We start from the raw sequence: 24,647 nt of genomic DNA, 5'->3' as shown, positions 1-24,647 counted from the left end.
TAGGGAAGTTTTCGACTATAATCTCTTCAAATATTTTCTCTGGTCCTTTCTCTCTCTCTTCTCCTTCTGGGACCCCTATAATGCGAATGTTGTTGCGTTTAATGTTGTCCCAGAGGTCTCTTAGGCTGTCTTCATTTCTTTTCATTCTTTTTTCTTTAGTCTGTTCCGCAGCAGTGAATTCCACCATTCTGTCTTCCAGGTCACTTATCCGTTCTTCTGCCTCAGTTATTCTGCTATTGATTCCTTCTAGTGTAGTTTTCATTTCAGTTATTGTATTGGTCATCTCTGTTTGTTTGTTCTTTAATTCTTCTAGGTCTTTGTTTATCATTTCTTGCATCTTCTCAATCTTTGCCTCCATTCTTATTCCGAGGTCCTGGATCATCTTCACTATCATTATTCTGAATTCTTTTTCTGGAAGGTTGCCTATCTCCACTTCATTTAGTTGTTTTTCTGGGGTTTTTTCTTGTTCCTTCATCTGGTACATAGCCCTCTGCCTTTTCATCTTCTCTATCTTTCTGTAACTGTGGTTTTTGGTCCACAGGCTGCAGGATTGTAGTTTTTCTTGCTTCTGCTGTCTGCCCTCTGGTGGTTGAGGCTATCTAAGAGGCTTGATGGGAGGCTCTGGTGGTGGGTAGAGCTGACTGTTCTTGCCTATTTTTTAAATTAAAGTTTTATTGACCCACAGCCACACATGTTCCTTTACATATTGTCTATGGTTGTTTTCATGCTACTACAGCAGAGTTGAGTGGTTGCCACAGAGATCCACAAAGCCTACAATATTTACTATCTGGCACTTTACAGAAAAAGTTTGTTGACTGCTGATCTAAAAGGTACAATGCAAGAAAAAATATTTGCAAGTCTCCAATGGAACCTAAGTTAAAAAAAATCTTTTTTCTATATAGTGAAGATATTCTCTTAAAAAGATTTTAAAAGATTCTTGACATGAGGTTACAAATTGAAAGGTTACAGAAAAATCTCTCTTCAACCTCTGTCCTCAGCCACCTTGTTCCCTTCCCTGGAGACCATATTATCAAATGGTTCTGGGTTCTTGCAGAGACATACCATGCAAAGATTATTGTTTTACTATAATGTTGAAACAGCATTCTTATTTCAGTTGTGGTTATATTTCTCTATTTAGTAAGAAAAAAAAGATGGGGCTTCCCTGGTGGCACAGTGGTTGAGAGTCCACCTGCCAGTGCAGGGGACACGGGTTTGAGCCTGGGTCAGGGAGGATCCCACATGCCGTGGAGCAACTAGGCCCATGCACCACAAGTGCTGAACCTGCGCTCTGGAGCCTGTGAGCCACAGCTACTGAAGCCTGCATGCTGCAACTACTGAGGCCTGCGTGCCTGGAGCCCATGCTCCACAATGGGAGAGGCCACAGCGGTGAGAGGCCCGTGCACCATGGCGAGGAGTGGCCTCCGCTCGCCACAGCTAGAGAAAGCCCATGCACAGCAATGAAGACCCAACACAGCCAAAAATAAATAAATTAAAAAAAAAGAGTAATTATGAGAAAAAATGTACAAGGGAAAGGTCAATTCTTAGTTCAGCTTGTCACAGATATTGTGTACATGCTGTGGGCCCATCCTGAATTGATGCAGCAGAGAATATGGAAAAACCTATAAGATGTGGTCTAGCTGAGGAGTGGCCTACTACAGTGCTTGAACCAAATCCTGATGCATGAGTAGGAGTTGAGTAAATGCATCTTTGTATTATAAATACTGCCAAGACTGAAAACTTCCCTAACCTGGGAAAGGAAACAGATATCCAGGTTCAGGAAGCACAGAGGGTTCCAAACAAGATGAACCCAAGAGGTCCACACCAAGACACTTGGTAACTAAAATGGCAAAAATTAAAGATGGAGAATCTTAAAAGCAGCAAGTAAAAAGCAACTAGTTATGTACAAGGGAACTCCCATAAGACTGTCGGCTGACTTTTCAGCAGAAACTCTGCAGGCCAGAAGGGAGTGGCATGATATATTCAAAGTGATGAAAGAAAAAAACCTACAATCAGGAATACCTGTCAAGGCTATCATTCAGATTTGAAGGAGAGATACAGACAAGCAAAAGCTAAAAGACTTCAGCACCACTAAAGCAGCTTCACAAGAAATGTTAAAGGGACTTCTCTAAGCAGAAAAGACCACACTAGAAATATGAAACTTATGAAAGGAAAAATCTCATTGGTATAGGCAAACCTTCAGTAAAGGTAGTTAATCAACCACTTATAAATCTAGTAGGAAGGTTAAAAGACAAAAGTAGTAAAATCATCTATATCCACAATAAGTAGTTAAGGGATACACAAAACAAAAAGATATAAAATATGATGTCAAAAACATTAGAGGTGCATGGGGGGAGTAAAAATTTAGAGTTGTTAGAATGTGTTTGAACTTAAGAAATTGTCAACTGAAAATAACTGTGTGTGTGTGTGTGTGTGTGTGTTGTTGTATATGAATGTTATGGTAACCAGAAATCAAAAACCTATAATACACACACAAAAACAGAAAGGAATCCAAACATGAAACTAAAGGTAGTCATCAAATTACAAAGAAAGAGCACAAAAGAAGGAAGGAACAAAGAAGAACTACAGAAACAACCAGAAAATAATGAACAAAATGGCAATAAGTACATACCTATCAATAATTACTTTAAATGTAAATGGACTAAGTGCTCCAATCAAAAGACATAGGCTGGCTGAAAGGATACAAAAACAAGATCCATATATCCTGCCTACAGGGGACCCACTTCAGATCTAAAGACACACACAGACTGAAAGTGAGGGGTTGCAAAAAAGTATTCCATGGAAATGAAAAGAAAGCTGGAGTAGCAATACTTCTATCAGACAAAATAGACTTTAAAAGAAAGACATTTTATAATGATAAATGGATAAATCCAGCAAGAAGATATAACAATTGTAAATATATATGAACCCAACATAGGAGCACGTAAATACATAAAGCAAATATTAGCCAGTGCTGTCCAAAAAATGTGAGCCACGTTTGAAAATTTCTAGTAGCCATATTAAAAAGTGAAAAGGAACAGGTGAAATTAATTTTAATAATATATTTTAGTACAATATATAAGTAAAATATAATTTCAACATATAGTCAATATAAAATTGTTAGTGAGATATTTTATTTTTTTGTTATATGAAGTCTTTGAAGTTTGGTGTGGATTTTACATTTACAAGCACATCTTAATTCAGACTAGCCACATTTCAAGTGCTCAATAGCCACATGTAGGAGTTGCTTTGGTACTGGACAGCACAGCTCTAGATGCTGTATAAAGGGGACGTGCACATTCACCACTTGCTCATGGTGGAATCCCTGGGTATAATTCAGAGAGCACAAGTATACATATTAAAATCATAAAGCATCTCCTATTTAGTTATGCATATTTTTGTGTTTGGGGTGAAACCAGTATAGTATAGCCACGTGTGAGGCTTGCTATTGGGTTTGGCAGTTGGTCATCTGGCTGGTTTCTTCTGGTGGCTCCCCAGGTACCCGAGTCCTACCCCTGCCTCCGTTTTTTGAGAAAGTGCTTGCTTCTCTCTTCCTTAGAAGTCTCCAGATACTGAATAGTATTCTTAAAGAGAGGAAAAATGCAGGTTAGTTCTTGTTGTTTTTTAAAAAATATTTATTTATTTTGGCTGCGCTGGATCTTAGTTGCGGCATGTGAGACTCTTTTAGTTGCGGCAGGTGGAATCTAGTTCCCCGACCAGGGATCGAACCTGGGCCCCCTGCATTGTTAGGACGGAGTCTTACCCACTGGACCACCAGGGAAGTCCCAGGTTAGTTGGTTTTGCTTTTCTAGCGTTTTCCACTCTCTACCCAGAACCATCGTAGGGGAAATTTACTTGGCAGGTTCTTCTTAATAACACTTGCAAGTAATGAGTATTTTCTGCATTCAAAGGAAAATAAACATTTACAGCAAAATCTACTGATTGCCAGTGTTGTACTTCTACATTTTGCCCTTGATTTGGGTATAGTTTAGAAAATAGCCAGACCCCCTGTCAAAGCTTCGGGTGGAAGCTACTGTTGATCAGCAGATTTGGCCCTTCTAAACATTAGGACTGAAGAAAATGGAATTCTTAAGAAAGAAAGTTTGAGACACATGGATAATTCAATTCATCAAACATTTTTTTGAGTCAGCTTTGCCAGTAGGGTGCTAGACAGTAGACTTCAAGCCCTATGTTCAGATAATTCAGTCTGATGTTAGGGCAGATAGGAAGACATTTACACGTGAGTAACATCTGAGTCTTTCAAGAGTTCTTTAATGGAGGGATAGAATCATGTCATGGCATATTACTTGGGAGGTGATGACATGTATGTGAGGCTTTCTGTTTTACTGAGAGAAGCTGTACACACATGTGAACATGCACAAGGATGATTTCCTCCAACCTAGGGTAGAGTTGGGTAGATTTATGGGATTGTGACATGTTTTGTGAAGGGGTTTTATAATAACGATAATGGGGCTTTCAGCTGTTGAATGATGAACATTTGGAAATGCAGTCATACTCTGCAGTTGGAAATTTATTAAATTTGTAAATTGCACTAGAATCCCTTTCCATGGCTCTCATGATTCCTGTCTGTTTCTAGCTTGATAATAAATAATTGCATCTTAGTACAATTCTTTTCTAATCTAAAACAGAATGAAAACAAGCTAGGAAGCCTGTCGAGGGAAGGGAGCCCCTAATGCTAATGACCCAATCAAAGTTTTAAAATGGCAGTTAATAAAGGAAAACTATGATTGTGGACTAGAAAATCTTTCAAGTGGCTGCATAAATGATGTCTTTCTTAATTTAGAAGTGAGAGTTATGTTTATTGGGCGTTTGTTTCAAATTTAGCATATACTCTGGGTCTGTTGATCTCGACAGCATGTTTCAGTGTAGACTGGCCACATTTCCAGTGCTCAGCAGTGGTCCTCTGTGGTATGCCGGACTCTTTGGCTGGCCACACAGAAACAAGAAGCTTGGTGTCCAGAATAATCCTTAGTAAAAATGTATGTATAATGTTACTTCCACCTTTATGAGTCAGAGGAAAATGAGGTCAAGACTAACCTGAACTTCCAGTTTGTATCATGCAAAGCTGGGATTCACCAAAGAGCCAAAGCCCCTTCATGGAGAAGTACTACTTTTCTATGTAAGAGAAATGGGGGTGAATTCTCACACAGAATACCGCTGGTCTAGACAAGGGTAAAGGGCCTGGCCAAGGTGGCAGCCCTGGCAAACTACCTCTCAATCAGGGTGTGGTAGCATTTTCCTACATCCATTTTCTCTGTGTTTAATTGGGAGCCATACAATATGGATTGGCTAGTTTGGGAATGGCAGTTACTTGCTCTTGATATGTTTCTGGTCTTATAGGAAAGCCCAGTTTAATCTCAGTTCTGGTCCCAGGCAGAAAGCATTCAGAAAGAGCATCAAAGGAAAAGTAACATGTTACCTAGAATACCAAATGGAAATACAGTACAAGTCAGGGAAACTCTTGAGGTCTGTTTATTTTGTTTTGTCTTATTTTCTTTGACTCCTTGATTGCAACTTCACTCTTACGCCACTCATAGAAAGTCAGCAAGGCGACTATGATAGTACTTCAGGGGTTAAATCACTTAGAATTTAAACCCCAGAAATAAAGCTTATTGTGAAGGCAAAACTCCCTTTGGTGGGATTCCACAGCTGTGAGAAAATGTGGAGTGCCTACAAATTGGCAACCAAATCAAGATAATTTATTTATTGTCCACACCTGAGGTTTTCTTTAGCTCTAAGTCATTTGATGTGCAAAGAAAATAGCAAAGTAGGTAAATATGGTGGCATATACTCATCATGTAACTGAAAATGTCTTTTTTTTTTTTGTAAGATACCTCTTTCTTCCCCTAAGAGACATACCTAATAGTGACCTTATTATGCAAGGGAGCAAATCTGGCTGTTGAAAACTTGTAAAGCACATTTGCCATACCTTATTTAATCTTTGGAAATCCTATTTTATGATAGTAATCAAAGTGGTAAAATTATAAATCGCTTATGTGTAATAGAGCTCCATGAAAAGTAGGAAAAGTATAAATTGTTAATATGTAAAATAGCTGTATGAAATCACTTTAAAAGAAACAATTCTTTGAGAAAACATTGGGAATACTAACAATGGTTATCTTTGGGTGATGGGAAATATAGGTGAATTTTTTCCTTGTTCTAATTTCTTTTATTTTTATTTATTTATTTATTTATTTATTTATTTATTTATTTATTTATTTATTTAAAAGTACAATGAGCTAGAAAGGTTGCACATTCAGGTGGCTTTGCACGTCTGTAATTTTTTTTTTAATTAATTAATTAATTAATTAATTTTTATGGCTGTGTTGGGTCTTCGTTTCCGTGCAAGGGCTCTCTGTAGTTGTGGCAAGCGGGGGCCACTCTTCATCGCGGTGCGTGGGCCTCTCACTATCGCGGCCTCTCTTATTGCGGAGCACAGGCTCCAGACGCGCAGGCTCAGTAGTTGTGGCTCATGGTCCTAGTTGCTCCACGGCATGTGGGATCTTCCCAGACCAGGGCTCGAACCCGTGTCCCCTGCATTGGCAGGCAGATTCTCAACCACTGCGCCACCAGGGAAGCCCCATTTCTTTTATTTTTAAAGAGTCATCTGGAACGAGTCAGTGAAACATTTGACTTTTGTTTATTTAATTTAAAAAGATCTCTGACAGAGAGCTTAGTTCATCATGAATCTCCATTCATGGCTCGCTATCCTCCGTGGTCAGTCCAAGGCCCCTGATTTTTTTTTTTTTTTTTTGGTATCCCCTCTCCCCACCATGTTCTTGAAAAGGTACAAATCCCTGAAACATTGACAGTGTTGTTTTATGCACGTGTTTATGTCTCATTTCTATAAATGGCATTGTGCTACAATTCTTATTCTATTTTTTTACTGCTGTCTTTCAGCACCATGATTTTAAAGTCTATCCCCACTGCCATTTGTAGGTTTAGTTCGTTGCTTTGGGTTGCTGCGTAGTATTCCTCAGTCTGCATTCATTACGTTTCCTTATGTATTTCTTGAGTTGCATCCACTTTCCTGCTACCACAAACAGTGCTGCAAAGGTTATCTTTGAACTTGTGCCCTAGTGGAGCTATCTGCGAGTTTCTCTGGAGTACACAGATCCAGGAGCAGAATTGCTGGGCCATAGGAAACGGGCACACTTAGCTGAACCACAGCCAGCCAGGTTGCTTTTCTGCAAAGTGGCTGCAGCAGCCTGTCTGCATTTCCATCAGCAGGTCAGGCATGGGCCAGGTCCCCCACCCCCACCTGCTAAGTATTGCCCACCTTTCTAATTTTTCTCTGTCTGATGGGTGCAAAGTGGTATCTTGTTGTTTTGACATTTCTCTGGTTGCTGGTGATGTTAGCATTCTGACTTCCAGCTTTGTGCATTGCCTCTTCTTAATCTTTGTTTTTGTTTCTCTGATTTCCTGACTTAAAAAAAATCTATCTATATCTATACTAGCTTTATTGAGATATAATTCACACATCATACAATTTACCCACTTAAAAAGCATTCATTGCTTTTTAGTATACTCACAATATTGTGCAACCATCACCATGATCCATTTTAGAACATTTTCGTCAGCTCCAAAAGTGGCTGTTCCTTGAGCTCCAGGAGACATGTTTAGGTTGGGCACTCCCTGTGACCTTGCTGTTCCCACAGGCCTGAACAAAAGGTCCGTGGACTCTGGTTGCTGAGGCCCTGGTTTCTGCCTTCCACAGCTCGGTTGTTCAGCTTGCTTTTGAGTGTGTGTCCTTCCGATGAACTCTCCCACAGCCCACACCCTCACTTTGTGCTTATTGCCAGCATTGGTTTCTGTTTGCTTACAACCAAAAGAAAACTAAGTCATAAATTTGTTCATACAGGAGGGATTTTTGCAAGGAACAGACCCTAGAATGTGAAACTGATTGAGAATGGCAGAGCCTGCCCTCTTTTTTATAATAAAGGGCAGCAAAACTGCTGATCAGACTGTGCTTCATTTTTTTCCTGGGACTGTGCACCTTACCTGTAAAATGTCTGGATGTTTCCCAGGGTGGGCTACTTTTCTGCCTTTCTCAAGGTGCTTCAAGAAAGCACTAAGCTTTGTTGTACAGCATCATTAAGAAAGCATGTACCCTGTCTGATGATCCGACATACCAAGCGTCTGTCGGTCATGCTCCCTTAGGAAGCAGTCTGCTAAGATGGTGCCGTGTGCGGCAGGGGAACCCTCCCACCACTTCGCTCAGGTGGGGCCTTGGAAGACACTGGGTGAAGGAAATCCAGAGCACACAACCTGAGTTGATCAAGGACCTCTCTCCACTGCCAGGGAGGCGAATTGACAAGTAGACACTAAGGACGTTCCAGGAGGATCATGTCCATGCTTGACATGTTGCTTTTCTTTTTTCCTTTTTATTGAACATTTTTGGTCCCTCCCTGCTCATGTTGTATAACGGATATCATTCAGGCCACAAGTTGCAAGACCATGAGACATCACATCTCATCCTGCTTGAGTCATGGACATCACCAAGTGATACTTGACTTGGCAGCTGGATGGGGAGACTGTGATTTTGAGTTGCCTCATATTGGGAAGGGGGTCAGTTCATTTTTGGTTGTATTTGGATTAGCTGTAGTAGGCGGTAGCATTTTAAAAATATGCATAGGAATAAAGGCATGTGTGTGTGTGTGTGTGTATACGCACAATAAACTACCAATGATAGACTGTGGTATATACGCTTGTTATTTTGTCTTCCCAGTGAAGAAACCTGTAGTCAGGTTTCTGCTGTGATAATGCTACATAACAACGAACACCCCCAAATCTCAATGGCTCACAAAAACAAACACTTATTTCTTACTCATGGGTCTGCAAGTAGTTGTGGCTTTGCAGCACTTGGCTTCTGGCTGCAGGTTGGTTTCTGGTCTGCTCCATACATCCCCAGCGGCTACTCAAGGCCTGTTCTCATGGCCAATGGCAGAAGTGCAAAAGAGGCCAAGCCAAACCCTGCGAGCACAACTAAAGCCTCTGCTTTAATGCCATTGGCTAAATCAGCGAGGGTTGGGACTTATTCTCTGCCCACAGTAAACCCTGGTAAAGGAAGGGAAGGAAGGAAGAATTGAGAACAAATAATCCATTCTCCTACACTCCCTCTTCTTTTGAGAAATCAACTATGTGATTTCAATGTGTTTTCTCTCTCCACAGATTACAGTGTTATCTGTTCAGTTGCTCATGTTAGAAGCCTAGGGTATAAGAGAAGTTCCAGATTGGGAAGGGAGGAGCATTTGTTCAGTTTTAGATATATTGAATTTGAGCTGAGTACGGGATCGTCAGAGACATGAGGAGACTGTTGGCTATACAGGTCCAAGTCCAAACTATTGTGGTTATTTTCTCACTCAAGTTCCTACAGGTTTTATGAGTGGGGCTGATGACAAGTGTTACTAATTTCTTCGAGTGACGGCCACTAAGTTGTCCTTATGATGTAACTCTTAAGTTATTCTGTCTTCTGAACCAAGACTGGTCCTGTTACCTTTCATATATAACTCTGTGGGTTATTAAATGTCAACATCAAGGTTCTCTGTGTGAAATTCCCATGCAGATTTTGTTGACTTCAGAGAAGTTATATGACTGAAGGGCATTAGCAGGTCATATTTTTCAATCTAGACCTGCTTTAGTGCACCATTTGTAAAGGTTCTCCTGAAAAAGGATTTTCTGTGTTTGTGTAAATACACTTGTGTCATCATATCTCATGCAAATTGTCTGTATTGATTAATGGTCTCTTGTTTGCTTCCTTTTGCTTGTTGTATTTATAGCTCACATTACTTATAATTGTTGGACAACATAATATGAACCAGATGGCTTCATTATTCTGTGTTTCACATTTTGAATTTTAAATCTCACATTGGACTGCTTGTCAGTGGCCAGCTGTGTCCTGGAGGAGGAGATAAGGCCAGACCGTAGTTGAAAGATCCTGGGTCAGATACCATGGACAGTAAGTGCTGTCGAGGTGTTAGCATTTGAGGTTTCTTCTGGCCCTTGGTTTCACTTGGAAATTCAGAGTGGAAGGCCAGGGAGAGAGAGACTGGGCGTCAAAGGCCTTCTGAACCACTCAGCTGGCCTATGATTGCGATGTGTTTGAAAAGACTCTTTACCAATAAGCTCACAGAATCTATTATATGTTAGGAATTTTAACCACAGCTAGTAATATTTAAAAATACGAGTATCAGTCAGGGGCCCAGCAGGAGACAGATGGTATATTCAAATAGGATAATTGAGGGACTATTTACAATAGCATGGGTTAAGGAAAACAAGGTTCAGTGAAGTAACATTCTAGACTTGAATGAGCAAGAGGGAGGAGACCCAGAGAGCAGCTACAGGTATAGGAGAGAGTGACTGGGCCATGGGATAGCCAGACATTTGGCCTCCCTGATGCGGGTGGGCGTCATCCAATCGGTTGAAGACCTGAGTAGAATAAAGGGGCTGAGTAAGAGGGAACTCCTCTTGAGGGAGGGAACTCCTCCCGTTTGACTGCTGAGCTGGGACAAGTCTTTTCTGGCCTTGGACTCGGCCTAACACATCAGCTCTTCCTGGGTCTTGAGCCTATTGGCTTTTGGACTGGAACTTACTTCATTGGCTCTCCTTGTTCTCAGGCCTTCAGACTCAGACTGGAACTCTTCTGGGTCTCCAGCTTGCCAACTCACCCTGCAAATCTTGGGACTTATCAGCCCCATAATCATGTGAGCCAATTCCTTATAATAAATCTCTCTTCGTCTCTCTCATTGTCACACACACGTACACACACACATCCTATTGGCTCTGTTTCTCTGGAGAACCCTGACTAATACAAAGGGCAAGGCAACTGGTGCTGTGGCCTTTCTTAGAGAGACATACAGACATCCTGGCCAATAGGCAGGGAAGGAGCTGAGGAATAAATACTTAAATCTCACCCTTCTCCCTGGTGCCTCCAATTGGTTGAACTCGCCTGGAAGTTCTAGAACAAGGGAGCCAGTGGAGGCAGTCTTTAAAGAGTCTGGGATACAGAGCAGGATGGAGAAGGATGAAAAGTGGGTCTAGAGGGGCTAATGGAGCCTTTCCATATAATGTATCTAAAACGACTATTGTTACCACTTTCTTATATAGCCTCCCAGAGATATGCTATGCATACAAAAGCATATATGGTGCTCTTGGTAATTTCCATGATATTTCAAACTCTTCCAAAAATATCGCTTTGATGGCTGCGTAATATTAAAAGCCCTTTACTATGAAATAGTCTTACATAGATGTTACACTTATATAATATAAATATATTAATGAATGAAACTCCTGTGTATCCGCTCATCCTGCTTAAGAACTAGAACATTGCCAAAACTTCAGGACTGCTGTGGGTGCCTTCCCAGTTCCATTGAATGAAGGCTAACCATTATTTTAAACTGTATTATCATTCCTTTGTGATAATAATTTCATTATAATATTTCTGAATATATGTGTATTCCTAAACAATATATTGTCAAACTTTGTATGATTTTGGCATTTATGTAGTTTCAAATGTATTCGTGTAGTTTGCATGTAGACTTCTGAGAATCGATTTTTATACTTAACATTATAATTTTGTGATTCATCCAAGTAGATGTATATTATTTAATTTTTGATGCTGTATATTGTTCCATTGTGTGTATATACTAGAATTTGTTTATTTTGCTGTCAATGGACATTTGTTATTTTTACCTTTTTATAGTATTGCTATCCAATTTCTGTGTGTATTTGTGCCAGAGATTCTCTAGGACAGATACCTGGGAGGAAAGAAACTGGGTGATGGCGATTATCTTCAACTATACAAGGTAATACCATATTATATTCCAAAGTTGTTGTTCTAATATTCACTCCCCATTGCCAGTGTATTAGTTTTGTTGCTCCATATCTAAACACCTTTAATCATGAAAACATATCATTAATAGAGTGAAAAGGCAAGACACATAAGAAGAAAATTTTCAACACATATATTGAACAAAGGACTGATACTCAGTTTATCAGTGAGAGAAATACAGACATCTCAACTTTTAAAAATGGACAAAAGACTTGAACAGGTACTTCATAAAAAAGGATTTCCGAGTTGCCAATAAACATATGAAAAGGTGCTTAGCTCATTAGTTTTTCAGGGAAATGCACATTTAAGACACAATGAGAAGCCACATCTGTACTCCCCAAATCCTAGCACTAGGAAAACTGATCGTGCTAAGCATTGGCAATGATGTGGAGTACCAAAAACTCTTATTCTCTATTGGTGGTCATGTATCTCAGTACAACCACACTGGAAAATTGGTAGTATCTACTAAGGCTGAACATAGGCATAGCTATAACACACAATTCCATTCCCAAAAGAAATTTCTACGGAATGTCAGTAATAGCATTATTCATCAGAATCAAACACTGAAAATAGCCCAAATGTCCATCAAAAGTTGTATATACTTGCAACAAAATGGATGAATCTCACAACTATGGGGAAGAATGAAAGATACTAGATACAAAAAAGAACATTCTGTATTTTTTTATATATATATAAAATCCCCCAATGGACAGAACTAACTGATGGTAATAGAAGTAAGGATGATTAGTTACCTTTGGGGAAGGTGATGACTTGGAGTGGACATACTGGGGGCATCCGGGACTAATAATATTCTTTATCTTGTTCTGAGAATGAGTACATGGGTAAATTCATCTTGTGGAAGTTCACTGAAGTGTGTACTTATGATTTCTGTACTTCTGGTACTTATGTAACACTTCAGTAAGAACTATCTTGAGGGGACTTCCCTGGTGGTCCAGTGGTTAAGACTCTGAGCTCCCAATGCAGGGGGCCTGGGTTTGATCCCTGGTCAGGGAACTAGATCACGCTTGTATGCTGCAACTAAGACTCTGCATGCCGCAACTAAAGATGCCACATGCTGCAACTGTAAAAGATCCTGCGTGCCACAACTAAAGATCCCATGTGCCGCAACTAAGACCTGGCGCAGCCAAATAAATAAATATTAAAAAAAAAAAGAACTATCTTGAAAATGCCATATGTTTGGAAATTAACAAACATGTCTAAATGATCATGAGTAAGAAAAGAAATCATGATGGAAATTTAATAATGACAATACTGCATATCAAAACTTGCAGGTTAAGTGGTACTGTAAGGGAAATTTATAGTCTTGAATGTTTACATTGGAAAAGAAGAAAAGCTTATAAATATGTGTCATGTCCAAATATAGCAATAAAACCTTTTCTAAAAAAAGGATAAAGAAAGAAATAATAAAAAAAAAAAAAGAAAGAAATAATAACAATAAGTGGAATAGAAAACAGACACAATTTAAAAAACTCAACAAAGACCAAAAGTTGAGTCAAGAAAACAAAAAAAGAGAAAAAGCACATATAAACAACTTTAAGGATGAAAAAGGAGGACATAGCTACAAGAAGTCCAACCATGTCCAGCTGTACAGATTTTGTTTTCCAAAGATCACCCTGCTTGGGGAATGTATTATAGAGGAACTTGAGTGAATGCAAACAGAGTAGTTAAGAGTTTATTGCTATAATCTAGGTAAGATGTAATGTAGCTTTTATTGGGACTAGAGTCTTGCTTAGGGATGACACTCACATTCTAAGGTTATCCATTTACTGTCTTAACTTTTCTTCTAATATTTTTATTGTTTTATTTTTACACTTAAAACTGTAATCTTCGTCTGGAATTTAAAAAAATATAGTAGGAGGTAGAGCCATGGTGTTTATTTTCAGATGGAAAACCATTTAACGTAATACAACTCATTTAAAAATAAATTGAAATACCACCCTTGTAAATTAAGTTTTTGTATTTACTTGAATCTGTTTCTGAATTCTGCATTCTTTGTTGTACCATGAATTTGTCTCTTCCTATGCAGATACTATACAGCAGGTTTTACAGTAAGTCTTAATATCTGGGAAGATAAATTACTCCCCTCAGAATTTTTCTTTTATTTTTCCTTGGTTTTATTTTGTTACATTTATTCTTCTATATAAGCTTGAAAATCATTTTACCCTTTAAAAAATTCTGATTTTCATGCTGATTGGAATGGCGTTTGTATTTTATTTTTAGAAGAATTGACACTTGTCTTCCCTTCCAGAAACATGTTCTAACTTTCCATTTATTCATGTCACCTTTTCTTTGTCATGAGTATAGATATCAGAACTTGACTGCATTTATGTTCAGCATTTTATGTCTTTTATTTGAATATTTGAAAGTAATATTCATTTTATATTATGCAATTTAACAAGCAAATAGTGCTCATTTAGTTAATCCCTTAATAGTCTAAACATTTCCAACATTTCAAGTATGTCATTTTGAATATGGAAATTCTTCTTGCTCTGAGAATTACTGAAAACCTCTGATTCATGATTAGGTTGAAGAGAAGGAAAAGTATTAAAATTAGATTAATCGGTGGTGGGGAGAGATAAATTGGGAGGTTGGGATTGATACATACACAATACCATGTATAAAATAGATAACTAATAAGGATCTAATGTATAGCACAGGGAACTCTACTCAATACTCTGTAATGACCTATATGGGAAAGGAATCTAAAAAAGAGTGGATATATGTATATGTATAACTGATTTGCTTTGCTGTACACCTGAAATTAACACAACATTGTAAATCAACTATACTCCAATAAAAATTATTAAAAATAATAAAATTAGATTAATCAATTTAATATAACTTAACAGACAGTCATGTGTAACTTTTGAATATGTTATGCACCATTGTCTCTTTTACAGATGCCTCTTTCCAGCTTTTGATTTCATCATGTAGCAAAGACACAGGGGATTAGTTTGGGATTTGAATCAAGTTATCTTCATAGTTTCTGGGTGAATCAGGTTTACATGTTCATCCAGAATTATTCAACAGTCAATAAAGAAGATGCATGGACATCTAACATCCTCCACTCCCCCTGTAACCACCACCTTGATGCTTAGAGAGGAAAGAGACTACTTTCAAATAGCAAGTCTCCCAATGAGTGGGAATGATCAAAAGGCGTTATCAGCACGAGCAGTTATTTTTCTTTTATGTTTCAGTGAGATTCTCGTCTAGCAGAGTAAGATGACAGATGCAGCCCCTACTTATTTCTTGGGTTTTCCTACAGAAATGATTCTGGAAACATCAACAGGCTTGCATCCTTACGTGAGGCAGAGGATCTTTGGAGATGGACATAGAAGGTAAGTGAAGGGGAACTAATCAACACTCTCCTTTCTCTTGCCAAAGACAAATCCTTTTTTTTTTTTTTTTGGCCGTACCCCTGCAGTGGAAGCTCGGAGTCTTAACCACTGGACTGCCAGGGAAGTCCCAAATCCATTTTTATTTAGTGAAGACAGTGCCCAAACCAGAAACTGCAAAAATGTGAAAGGGAACTATTTTGGGAAAATATTTTTCTTGTTGCCTTTATCTAAAATGAAGCAGCCATGAGAATGCAAGCGGAAAATCTAAATATGGTATTTTTGGCGGAAGGGATGACAGGGTTACTTTTCAGTATATTTTAATTGAAGCAAGACGTGAGTTGGCTCTAGTCACACAGGTGGAGTGGGGCTCCTTTGTGGCAGTGGATCGCAACCCAGGTTACACATTAGAATCACCTGAGGTGATATGGAAACTGCTAGTGCCTCAGCCCAGCCCTCAACAAGTTCTTACTCAATTGGCCTAGGATTGGCCTGGGCCTGGGTCTTTTTTAAAACTCTTAGTAAGTCCTAATGTGGAGCCAGTGATGAGAACACTGTTTTGGAGAAATTACCAAGGGTTTGGGAGGATCAGTTTTTTTTTTAACAATGTGTGAAACAAAATCGCAGCCAGATTTGGCAGGAGATTGCAAAGTGGCATGCCAATAGAAAGTATAATAGTAAAGCTCTATTTTAGCTTATTTATTCTTAGGGAACAACCAGTGTCCTGCTAGTTAACTTTGGGGGGCTATTTTTTCTAAGTTGGACTTTTCATACTGAAATAATATTTCCATCAAATGAACATCATTCCCTCACATTTGTCATTGTTTGAAGTCATATCTGGACCTTCCAAAATGCCTTTAAAACTTCCTTTTGAGTCAGTTAAGTGCTACTCCTCCCTGGAACAGATAACTGGTTTAAGTGGTTTTTGGAATGTTCTCTGGTTTGATTTATGACCGTGAAAGTGAAACCGCACAACTTGGATGGGACTTGAACCCAGCCAAAACCCAGACTGGGTCTTGAACCCACTGTCTTTTAATTGAAATCACACACCTGATCTCAGGACTTAATGAAGCTCAGGTTCTTTATGTTTCAGCATAGAAGGAATTCAGCGAGGGGCAAAGTGATAGGTAAGTAGATTTATTTAGAGAGGTACACATTCCATAGAATGTAGTCCGTCTCAAAAGGCAAGAGTGGCCCTGGGAGAAACACATTCCACAGACAGTGTGGGCCATCTCAGAAAGCGAGAGGCTCCAAAATATGGGGTGGTTAGTTTTGGGGGGCTGGGTAATTTCATAGGCTAATGAGTGGAAGTATTATTCCAACCATTTTGGAGAAGGGGTGGGGTTTCAAGGAATTGGGCCACCGCCCACTTTTTGCCCTTTTATGGTTGGCCTTGGAACTGTCATGGCAGCTGTGGGTGTGTCTTTTAGCTAATGTATTACAATGAGCGTATAATGAGGCTCAAGGTCTACTGGAAGTCGAATCTTTCACCATCTTGGACCTAGTTAGTTCTAACCAGTTATGTCGTATCCTCAACGGCTATGTCATTCTTTAAGGGTTGTGCCCTGCCCCCTTCCCTCCTGTTTCAAAAGGAGCCTGAAATTGTGCAGTTGCTGGTTACTTGAAAATTTTTCTTGAAAAATTCTAAGGAAATGGGCAAGGCTTTAGCTGACTAGGGGTTCTGTTTTCAGCATCTTATTCAGCTACTGCCTAATTCTATTTTATCTTCTGTATAATTGTTAAATATTCATTTTCTGCCTGTATCTGAAATTCATGAGTGATATTGTTCTGCATTTTCCATGATTGATCCTTGTTTTCAGCCTGAAGAGTCTTTCCTTTTCTTTCTTATTTTTAATTTCCCAAGAGCCTTCTTAGAACTCGATTTTTATCCACCCCTGATATCCCAACAATTTATGTTGGTCCTCTAAGACCATTGCTATAAGACTCAATGGTGTTCTCTTATCTATCGGTGCTGTTTTTGATTGATTTGATCCTGGACTCCTAAAAAAAGCATTTATGTTTAGAAATTTGGAGATATCTTGATGCTGCTTCATGGCTGGTTCTCCCCTGCCATAGAGTAGGAAAAGTCCCAAGTGCTCTGTCCTGCAGGACAGCCCCACCATACACTGCCCCCCGCACCCCCCCCACCCCACTTCACCCATGGCTGGAGAAAGTAGGCTTTTCCTAGAGCTCCCTGTGTCTGTGCCCTCTCCCTCTCTCCTGAGTTGCGGGCTACCCCAGAGCTTGAGCTGCGATATACAGAGAGAAAAAAACCTAGGAACTCACTTCCATGTCATCATTTAAGACCTGGGTTCCTTACCCAATCCCGTTGCTCTTTATTCACTGTAGTAGGCAGAATAATGCCTCCCCACACAAAAAGATGTCAATATTCAAATTCCTGGCACCTGTGAATATATTACCTTACCTGGCAAAAGGGATTTTGCAAACTTAATTAACTTAATGATTTTGCGATGAGATTAACCTGGATTATCTGGGCGGGCCAATGAAATCACAAGGGCCCTTATAAGAAACAGGCAAGAGAGTCAGAGTTAGTGGAGGTGTGATAACAGAAGCAGAATTTGGAGTGCTGTGAGTCAAGGAATGCAAGCAGCATCTGGAAGCTGGAGACAAGGAAAAAGAAGATTCTCTAGAGCCTCCGGAAGGAACACAGCCTTGCAGACCCATTTTACGTCTCTGACCTCTAGAACCGTAAGAGAATATATATGTGTTGTTTTAAACCACTAAATTTGTGATAATTTGTTTAAGCAGAAGAAAACTAATTCATCCACCTTTCGTGAGCCTTCTGGTAGTTGCTTTATGGATCTTGTCTAGGGCTTTTTGTTACAATCAGAGGGAGAGATGTGTTACCGGGCCCTTTCTAGATTCTTGGACAGCATTACCATAGATATAAATGAATATCGCTTCCACAAGACTCTTAGGCAAGCAAAGCTTTTTATTAAAAGAGAGAGCTTGTGCACAAGGGAGAAGGCAGAAAAAAAGTGCCAGCTCCCGGCGTAGAAGGGGCGAGTTGCTTTTATAACAAAAGGGAGGGTTTGTCTCATTATAACTGATAGTTTTGAGAAGTCGTCAAACTTCTTGATTAGCAGCAGATGGGTCCACAGTGGCTATCGGGAATAGGGAGCGCTTCTGGGAGGGGAAAGCAGTGCCTCAGAATTTTCTGCAAGAAAGCACAGGAAGAGATAAGGTTAAAATTTATAGTTGAGCTTCTTGTCTTGTGGCAACTAGGTATACTTGCTAGTGCAACAGAGACAAAGTTAATTTTTTATTCCTGGGAGCCTGGTTTTTGTCTCTGGGGCTCAGGCCCCCAGGGCCTTTGTTCTTTAGCTTGCAAGGCCTGTTTTGCCCAAAGCCATTCCCTAGTCCTTTTCCAAAATGGCTGTGCTCTTTTCATCCTGTCTTAGATGGTGGGGAGTGTCCTTATTCCAGCTTGACTGGAACCAGAGCCCATTATTCTTTTTTAAATTAATTAATCTATTTAATTTTGGCTGCACTGGGTCTCCGTTGCTGCGCGCGGGCTTTCTCTAGTTGCGGTGAGCGGGGGCTCCTCTTCGTTGCGGTGCGCGGGCTTCTCATTGCGGTGGCTTCTCTTGTTGCGGAGCACAGGCTCTAGGTGCTGCAGGCTTCAGTAGTTGTGGCACGCGGGCTCTAGAGCACAGGCGCAGTAGTTGTGGCGCACGAATTTATTATTAAATGAGGCATTTACTATACTCCTTCCTAAGAGCACCAGGTGGGGAACATATTTTCTAAACTAGATCTAGGAAGTGGGATGTGGAATCAATCCATCCTCCTCCCTTTAAAGGCTGTCCAATGGTTAATGAATTAAAAAAACATGACTAAATAAAAACAAATCCCACACACACTCCCCCGCCCAAAAAAAGGAAAAAAAAAAAACACTAGATGTTCCAGATTACTCACCAAAGTGGAACCCGGGAACAGCTTCAACAACCCAAATTAGTCTGTTACAGAGGCGTCACAAGCATGCCTTGCTTTTAAACAAAAAATAATTTTTTTGAAACAACAAAACAAAAACTATTACTGATGACTTTTCTGACAATACACAATTACTCAAAATTAACTAGTATTGAGAGAGGGAAGGGGGCCATAGCTATGGGCCTTGTCTCACACGAGTGCATGTGGAATGCACTAAAATGCCTAGGAATAAACCTACCAAGGGAGACAAAAGACCTGCATACAGAAAACTGTAAGACACTGATGAAAGAAATTAAAGATGATACAAACAGATTTTTTCATCTCTCTATGGGCTTAATTCTGTCCACCCACTTAGAAGTCACCTATGGCCATAAGCAGTTCATGAGCCTTTTGTAAAGACAGTCTTCTGAAATCAAGAGACTCTGTGTGTTATAATGGATTTTCGGTTTTGCTTTTTTATGGCAAAGATAAATGCAGTCATTGAGATAAGCAGGCTCTTACAGCAAGTTCTGTTTGTTTTTTTCTAAAAGGCTTTGGAATTATTTTAGTAATCATGGAGTATAAAGAGTTAGACCTGCAGTGTCCGTATGTACCGACTGTTTTTAGAAACAGAACACGTATCTCTTTTTTTAAAAAATTATTTATTTATTTATTTATTTATGGCTGTGTTGGGTCTTCGTTTCTGTGCGAGGGCTTTCTCTAGTTGTGGCAAGCGGGGGCCACTCTTCATCGCGGTGTGCGGGCCTCTCACTATCGCGGCCTCTCTTGTTGCGGAGCACAGGCTCCAGACGCGCAGGCTCAGTAGTTGTGGCTCACGGGCCCAGTTGCTCCGCGGCACGTGGGATCCTCCCAGACCAGGGCTCGAACCCGTGTCCCCTGCATTAGCAGGCGGATTCTCAACCACTGTGCCACCAGGGAAGCCCATACCGACTGTTTTTGACAACTATGCAGTCACAATTATGATTGGTGGAGAGCCTCGTACTCTTGGACTTTTTGATACCGCAGGGCAAGAGGATTATGACAGATTATGACTGCTGAGTTATCCACAAACAGATGTATTTCTAGTCTGTTTTTCAGTGGTCTCTCCATCCTCATTCGAAAATGTTAAGAAAAGTGGGTGCCTGAGAACTCACCACTGTCCAAAGGCCCCTTTCTTGCTTGTTGGGACCCAGATTGATCTCAGAGATGACCCCTCTACTACTGAGAAACTTGCTAAGAATAAACAGACGCGGGGCACCCTAGAGGCTGCGGAAAACTGGCCTGTGACCTGAAGGCTGTCACCCCGGAGACTGCGGAAAACTGGCCCGTGACCTGAAGGCTGTCAAGTACGTGGAGTGTTCTGCACTTACGCAGAAAGGCCTAAAGAATGTATTTTGATGAAGCAACATTGGCTGCCCTGGAGCCTCCAGAACTGAAGAAGAGCCGCAGGTGTGTGCTGCTATGAACGTCTCTCCAGAGCCCTTTCTGCACAGCTGGTGTCCACATCATACTAAAAGCAATGTTTAAATCAAGCTAAAGATTAAAAATTAAAATTCATTTTTGCAGTAATGACAAATGCCCTGCACCTACCCACATGCACTCGTGTGAGACAAGGCCCATAGCTATGGCCCCCTTCCCCCTCTCAATACTAGTTAATTTTGAGTAACTGTGTATTGTCAGAAGAGTGATCAGTAATAGTTTTTATTTTGTTGTTTCAAACAAATTTTTTGTTTAAAAGCAAGGCGTGCTTGTGACGCCTCTGTAACAGACTAATTTGGGTTGTTGAAGCTGTTCCCGGGTTCCACTTTGGTGAGTAATCTGGAACATCTAGTGTTTTTTTTTTTTCCTTTTTTTGGGCCGGGGAGTGTGTGTGGGATTTGTTGTTATTTAGTCATGTTTTTTTAATTAACCATTGGACAGCCGTTAGGAGGAGGAGGATGGATTGATTCCACATCCCACTTCCTAGATCTAGTTTAGAAAACGTGTTCCCCGCCTGGTGCTCTTAGGAAGGAGTATTGTAAACGCCTCATTTAATAATATACTCAGGGCTTCCCTGGTGGCGCAGTGGTTGAGAGTCTGCCTGCCAATGCAGGGGACACGGGTTTGAGCCCTGGTCTGGGAGGATCGCGCATGCCGCGGGGCAGCTGGGCCCGTGAGCCACAACTACTGAGCCTGCGCGTCTGGAGCCTGTGCTCCGCAACGGGAGAGGCCGCGATAGTGAGAGGCCCGCGCACCGCGATGAAGAGTGGCCCCCGCTTGCCGCGACTGGGGGAAGCCCTCGCACAGAGGCGAAGACCCAACACAGCCAAAAAATAAATAAATAAATAATTAAAGGTGCTAATAATTAAAATAATAATAATAATATACTCCTATTTGAAAGTTGCCTTTTTTCTCCACCCTTGAGTAGGTCCAGTATTTGATGAAAGTGGGCGGAACCTGTCTTGCCCCTCCTCTTTTCTAGGATGCACTATATATGTGACTGTGACTCTCAAGGAAATTTGTTTGCCATTTGCTGATTTTTTTTTTTTTTGAAGTTAATTTCTAACTTCTTTCACTGATAAATGAAGAAAAGTATTGCACCTTTTGAAATACACCAAATGGATTGAGTACCTAATGAAAAAACAATTTTTCCCTGTCAGTCATTGTCTTTATATGCTTAGCATAGATGTGCAGCTTAATAGTGTATGATACAGTGTTCTAGAACACAGCTGAAGACCTGGTATATAGAGGAATTCCGAGGGGTGGTGCTAGAAGACAGATGTCTATGGGATGATTCACATCCTCTTTCAAGTTATGAGGATGGAGACCTGCTTCATTAAGAAGCTGGGGGTGGGGTAGGGTGGGGGTGGGGAGAACATTTAACCACATGGGGACCAGTCAGGGGAATCCCCTTATTTCTGTTTTGCATATGAGGAACCCTAGAGCAGCCAGGTGAGGCTCTCTAGTTTAATAAAAATCCTGGGGAGAGTCTTATGAAGACTCTTCATAAACTGATAAAATCCCTGTTAACACTTATCTTGGTTGCAGTTTCCAAGTCTTAAAAATGTTAGGTAGTCTTCCCCACCTTCCCCAAATCCTAATTCTTGTAGATTTCATTAGTGTTGAACCAATGCTTTCTCATGTCTCAATTCTTTGTATCTGCATTCTTTTCAGATGTATTAAATAAACAAACAAACCCTTTAAAAAAAAAAAGTAAAGGTGGCTGTGCCATGTGACAATAGGATAAACTCGATATGGAATTCACTTGGTCATGCAGCTGTTGGATTAGGAGATTCTTGAATTTTAAAAGTTATGGATGAGTTACTCCACATTTCGCATATAAAGTGAGACTTCATTAATCTTCTCACACTGCAGTATTACAAATCTGCTTAATGTAAATTGGCAGAAGCTGAGCACTCCCTTAAATTCCCATGCTCAGCCTCCACCTCCAGCACTCTGTTGGAACTCTGGTCCCTCCAGTTCCTTCCAGAAGGTCTTGGGAGTCTCAGGCAGGGATCTCATGAAGGCTCCAGGAAAGAGGTCCCTTGGCCGCCCTGTGGCACCCATGTTCATGCCCTCTCCTCCTCCAGACCTCTGTGGGAAAGTCTCTTCACACTGTTAAGGCCCAAGATAGCAGCTGGTTCATTCACTGTTGGTGGTTTTCAAAGATGAGGCCAGAGCCGATGTTTGTCCTGAAGCTGCCCAAGCCCCAAGCTGAGGGCACTGATGTCTGCCTGGAGGGCGCCGTTTCCAATTGCTGCAAGAGCCATGGGCAGTGGGTCCTGTTGCCTGTGAATGGAACTGCCACGGTTGACACCTGGTGGTTCAGCTCTTGTGGGTTTTGTTCGCTCCTTTGCTTTGGGCCCCTGGTTCTGGGACTGCATCGTCAATCCAGATGATCTGGATGACCAACCTTCTTCTTTGACTTTGTCCACTGTCCTGGTGCCCAAATTGTTCTTACAATTCTCTTCCCTTAGAATGAGTTTCTTTCTTTCCTTTTTTTCTTTTTGGCTGCATCGGGTCTTAGTTGTGGCATGTGGGATCTTTCATTGCGGCATGGGCTCTTTGTCGTGGCACGCAGGCTTCTCTCTAGTTGTGGCACGTGGGATCTGTAGTTGTGGCACACGGACTTCTCTCTCATTGAGGCATGCGAGCTTAGTAGTTGTGGCATGCGGGCTTAGTTGCCCCATGGCATGTGGGATCTTAGCTCCCTGACCAGGGATCGAACCTGAGTCCCCTGCACTGGAAGGTGGATTCTTTACCACTGGACCACCAGGGGAGTCCCTAGAATGAGTTTCTTTAAATGGTACATTTCCCTACATGCCCAAGGATCCCGTATTCTACCTTCCAAGCCCATAAACATACCTGATTTCTGTGGTGAACAAAATTTAGATTCAAGCTGAGTTCCCTACTATGCTTAAGGAGAACAGTATAAATTACATTCTCCCTCCTTTTCATCAATCATCCTTAGTATAGTGCTGAGTCTATAAAACTCAGTGAGTAGCTTTCTTACCCAGTGAGTAGCGGCCATTTCAATTTTACTTTAATAATCAGCTCCCAGAAGAAAGGCAGGCACACAATAGGGATTCAAGGAATATTTGTCAAGTGAATGAGCTTTTATTTGAGGAAATCTTCCTTTTTGAGAACAAGACTGAGTCTTTTTTCTGGTACCCTAATCAAGGTCAAATTTCAGTCTTTGTTCAGAGCATCTGTTCCTTTTGGCATTGGTGTCAGACGTCAGAATAGGAGCAGGACACACGCCAACATAGCAGAATTGTTAAGAGTCAGACAAACCTGAGGCAGGATAGTGATTGGACGAGTTAGTTAACCTTTCTGATCAGAATAACATCTAAGCATAGACTTGTGAGAAGAATAAATGAGACAATGAGTCTGTAGCATTATACCTGTCACATAATATTTGCCCAACAGATGGTAGTTATTAAAAAATTCTATTGATATGTTTAGAGAAGAACAAGGATCCCAAGTGTTTGAATATCATTTGAGTTTGTCAATCTTTTTAAAAAAATTTTTTATTGAAGTATAGTTGAATTACAATGTTGTGTTAATTACTGCTGTATAGCAAAGTGACTCAGTTATACATATATACACATTCTTTTTCATATTTTTTTCCATTATGGTTTATCACAGGATATTGAGTATAGTTCCCTGTGCTATACAGACCTTATTGTTTATCCATTCTATATATACCAGTTTGCATCTGCTAATCCCAAACTTCTAACCCAGCCCTCTCCCACTCCCCTCCCCCTTGGCAACCACCAGTCTATTCTCTATGTCCCTGATTCTGTTTCTGTTTCATAGATAGATTCATTTGTGTCATATTTTAGATTCCACATATAAGTGATATCATATGGTATTTGTCTTTCTCTTTCTGTCTTACTTCACTTAGTATAATAATCTCTAGTTGCATCCATGTTGCTGCAAATGGCATTATTTCGTTCTTTTTTATGGCTGAGTAGTATTCCATGTATATATGTACCACATCTTCTTTATCCATTCATCTGCCGATGGACATT

The 24,647-nt window shown here is 40.5% G+C and overlaps 1 non-coding gene and 1 pseudogene across 1 annotated transcript; one reads left to right on the top strand and one right to left on the bottom strand.

Annotated features, from left to right (window-relative positions):
• Nucleotides 1-3,705: 3,705 nt before the first annotated feature.
• On the bottom strand, nt 3,706-3,778 carry TRNAV-AAC. The gene has a single exon. It is a non-coding gene; the product is annotated as a tRNA-Val (tRNA).
• An 11,416-nt stretch (nt 3,779-15,194) lies between these two features.
• On the top strand, nt 15,195-20,662 carry LOC118888945 (annotated as a pseudogene).
• The last annotated feature ends 3,985 nt before the right edge of the window (nt 20,663-24,647 follow it).

The sequence above is a fragment of the Balaenoptera musculus genome, chromosome X, assembly GCF_009873245.2.
Source record: "Balaenoptera musculus isolate JJ_BM4_2016_0621 chromosome X, mBalMus1.pri.v3, whole genome shotgun sequence".
NCBI classification, from domain to species: Eukaryota; Metazoa; Chordata; class Mammalia; order Artiodactyla; family Balaenopteridae; genus Balaenoptera; species Balaenoptera musculus.
This window is presented reverse-complemented; position numbering and strand designations above follow the sequence as displayed.